Here is a 4,144-nt window from a genome sequence, read left to right on the forward strand (position 1 = left end):
GGGAGTGGTTTGCTTTAGGCCCAAGAGATCAAGGGCCGACATTAGGGAGCGAACCTGGATCAGCGTTCCATTATGCTTGAAGATTAGCCTAAACGGGTGCCCCCATGAATAGGGGATACCTTGCTCCCTTGGATAGTTAGTGACAGGCTTGAACTCCCTTCTTTTGACCAACGTGGATGCCGCATCCACGTTGGTCCAATTTCGTGAGCATCGGGTGATGCTCACGAAATTGGAGGGGATTGAGGTCTCGAGCTTTCCGTAGAATCCGCTCCTTGATCTGAAAGTCGTGTACGCACACCAAGATGTCAGGAGGGGAACTTTGGGCCTCCTTGGAAGACCCACCCGATGTACTCTGTCCAGTTTGATATCCTGAAGGCCCTCCTCATCCAGAATCTGACGGAAAAGCACTCCCACATATTCACGGAGGTCTGTTCCCTTACCTTGCATCATCATTCCCTCTGAGGCGATTAAGGATTGTGAATCCCTCGCCTTTTCCATTGTCCTTTCACCACACCAATCTGTGAAAGGCCTCTTGGTTTATCGACCCCCGGGGCCCACGGGCTCCTTTTTTGAAGAGCTCCAGTCGGTAGCCTCATCGTTGCTACTTACGTCAGAGCACTGTATAGTCGCCGGGGACTTTAACGTCCACATGGACGTGGAAACAGATGCCGACGCTATTAAAATGCTGGATGTTACAGCCCCTCTGGGCCTGGTGCCTTATTACGTCGGGCCGACTCATGAGAAAGGACACACCTTGGACCTGACATTCTCTACGACCCCCATAGAGATGCTTGCTCCCATTCAGGTGCTTTGGTCTGACCATAGGTTGGTCAAATTCTTTCTTAGGGAAGTCAGGAAGCCCTCCGGTGCCCCTCGACAAGCCTTCCAGGGATTTAGAGGTCTTCACCGGGTCACTCCGGAACTATTGGCACAGTCATGCGCGGACCATCCCTATGCCCCGATGGGGAATTTTGATGAGGATGTGGGGCGCTTTCAGACCTGGCTCGCAGAAAGGTTAAATGATCTTGCCCCTCTGAGGCCTTCGCGCCAACCTGATAAAGGTGCATCCGCCCCATGGTTTACGGAAGTGTTGGCGGCTTCACGTCGACAATGCAAAGTCGCGGAAAGAGCATGGCGCGCGAAATACGACCCGTCAGCGAAGCTTGCTTATAGGTCCTTGGTGAAAGTTTACCATCGTGATATCCTTTCTGCGAAGAAGGCTTATTTCGCGAGTAAAATCGAAGCTGCCTCCAATTCTTGTAAGGAGCTTTTTGCTATTGTGCGAGAGTTTACGACCTCACGCAGTGCTTCGACGCAGACCCCCCCTCCTGCCCCTTGGGTCAGAGCGATCGCGGATTTTTTCACTTCTAAGATCCAATCGATCCAAGACTCTTTCCCTGTGCAGGGACTTGAGGCGGCCTGTTGGGTGGAGAATGCTGCTGCCACCCTGCCTAGTGCAGGTGTGGCCCTGTCAACTTTTCCCCCTCTCTCTATGACCGCTTCACTTGATCTGATGGCTTGTCTCAAATCAGGTTCTCCCCGGGACGCTTGCCCTGCCAAGTTTTTGGCAAAAATGGCAGCTATCATTAATCCATATGTGAACCCTCTGTTGAATTGTTCTCTTGTACAGGGTGTGGTTCCTCAGTCCTGGAAGCAGGCAATGATCATCCCCCTGCTCAAAAAACCCGGTCTGGATGGGGAGGTGTTGGCAAACTACAGGCCTATTTCGCTCTTGCCTGCTTTCGCGAAGATCATTGAAAAGCATGTGCACAAGGTGCTGGCCGACTATCTGGAGTCCCATGGTCTACTGCACCCCACTCAATCGGGTTTCCGCGCCAATCTTAGCACCGAGACTGCCCTCCTGGAAGTTTCGGAGGCAATCAAGGAGGTGCTGGACTCGGGTGGCAGGGCGATGCTGGTGTTGTTAGATCTGTCGGCGGCCTTTGACACCGTCCCCCATGAGGGCCTCCTTGCAAGACTCTCTGAGATTGGTCTCGGGGGGACGGTGCTCCAGTGGTTTCGATCATTCCTGGCAGGCCGTCGACAAACGGTCTGGGCCTCCGCCTGCTCCGCCGAGATGTCGCCACTGGGTGTCGGGGTTCCTCAGGGCTCAGTACTGAGCCCTACTCTATTCAACATCTTTATGACCCCTCTGGCGGCTCTGGCGGAGTCTTTCGGGGCTCAGATCGTTTCCTACGCTGATGACACCCAGCTCCTCTTCACCTGTGAGAGAGGTGCGGATTTCGATGGAGGTAGGATCCAGGGTTGCCTTGAGGCTGTATTTCAGTGGTTTCAACATCATAGCCTCAAGTGCAACTCGGATAAATCTGAGGTCCTCTTTTTCGGGTGCAGTTCGGATCCGGACTGGAAAGTGTGGTGGCCTGAGAACATGTTTCCACCAGCAAGTTCTTCCCAGGTGGCGAAAAACCTTGGGATCAAGATCGACAACGGCCTCACTCTGCGCTCACAGGTGATTGGTCTCACGGGCACCTGTTTCGGCTTGCTCCGGATGCTGCGTAAGTTCCTCCCTCTGTTATCTCAGGAACACAGGAAGATCACCGTGCAGGCAATAGTTGGCTCGAGAATTGATTATGCCAACGCTCTCTATCTCGGCCTGCCGGAATATCTGCTTCAACGGTTACAGGTGGTCCAGAATTCTGCAGCCCGGGCCATTTTTGGACTATCTCGCCGTGCTAGAGCCTCGGGTCTTCTGGAGGCACTGCACTGGCTGCCGGTCCGGAAACGGATAATTTTTAAGATTCTGACTCTGGCACACAAAGCCTTGCACGCCTCCGGTGCGAAATATCTTCAAAAAAGATTGACCTTTTACCATCCAGTCAGGTCACTGAGGTCTGAATCTTTGTTCCTTGTGGCAGTGCCTCGTGTGAAGAGGGCACGCATTGGTGGCCGTTCTTTTAGACTACTGGCGCCCCAATTGTGGAATAAGCTGCCAATGGCCCTGCGCAGTATTCCAAACTTGTTGGCTTTTAGGAAGGGGCTCAAAACGTGGCTTTTCACCTCTTAGTTTTTGTCTCTGAGCTTTGACGGTTTCCTTTCTGTTTTTATTTGTTGTGTTGTAGTTAGCTTGCAAAACAAAGCGCCGGGACACTCTCTGAGTAGCCGTGCGCTATATAAAATCCCAGTATAACATAACATAACATAACTGCCCGAATCCGGATGTTGTTTCGGTGAGATCTGTTCTTCAAGTCCTCAGCTTGCGCTTGGAGGTCCAAATTCTGCTCAGTCAGCCGGATCACATCCTGCTGGAAGCGATGCACGTCGTCCGCCATCACCAAGTCATGCTCCTCAAGCGTCACCACCCTCTCCCCTACTGCATCCACATCACGCTGCACCTCCCGTAGGTCGGAGACCAACTGAGAACGCAGCTCCAAGATGTCTTATTGATGGCTGAAAACAGCTCCACCATGAAGGCCTTGGTGGCTGGCGCGTCGTCATCCTCGGGCCGTGGAGACCTATCAGCAGCTTGCTGGGAGGGTTGACCTGTTAACTTCAGTGGCGTGTCTTTCGGGGGTTTATCCTTTCTATTCCTGGCTGCCGCCATCTTGTCCCGACCGGGGCCGATGCTTAAACAGGCAGGCCGGCGCTTTCACCGAGCCCGAGCCCGGTAGGTTACACTGCCCGCTTTCTCACCGCACTGCTCGGCACAAGTGGACTGTGTAGAAGAAGTATTATATTCTTAAAGGCCGAGATGTGGCTTATGTACGAGAGATCCGGCGTCAACTGCGAGCCCCTCAATCCAGGCCAGGCTGTCCAGCAGCCATAGGGCAAGAGCACAGGGACGGGCTCCCCGACAGGGCCAGCCAAGCCGGGCCCAACAGTCAAGGTCAGGGTCTTCTGCGTTGCGGGGCCTGGTAATCACCGCTCCCGCTGGGGCCCCTCCAAAGCTGGTAATGCGGCTAGGCGTCCGCCCGCAGCCCGGTCCTCCCGCCGAAATGCGGGCCGAATGAGGGCAGAGCAACAACTCTTAGCGGGGGGGAGAAAGGAAACACGCCCCCGATCAGCTCCGCTCACTGCCCTGACGTCTCCACCCGGCCCTGGGACAAAGTCGCGGAGCTCCTCAAGGCCCCGAAGGCTCCCACTCCCCCTGCCAGGCCTCACCGTCTGCCATATTGCAGACCGAAAC

This window comes from Lissotriton helveticus, assembly GCF_964261635.1.
Source record: "Lissotriton helveticus chromosome 1_1 unlocalized genomic scaffold, aLisHel1.1 SUPER_1_unloc_24, whole genome shotgun sequence".
Classification (NCBI taxonomy): domain Eukaryota; kingdom Metazoa; phylum Chordata; class Amphibia; order Caudata; family Salamandridae; genus Lissotriton; species Lissotriton helveticus.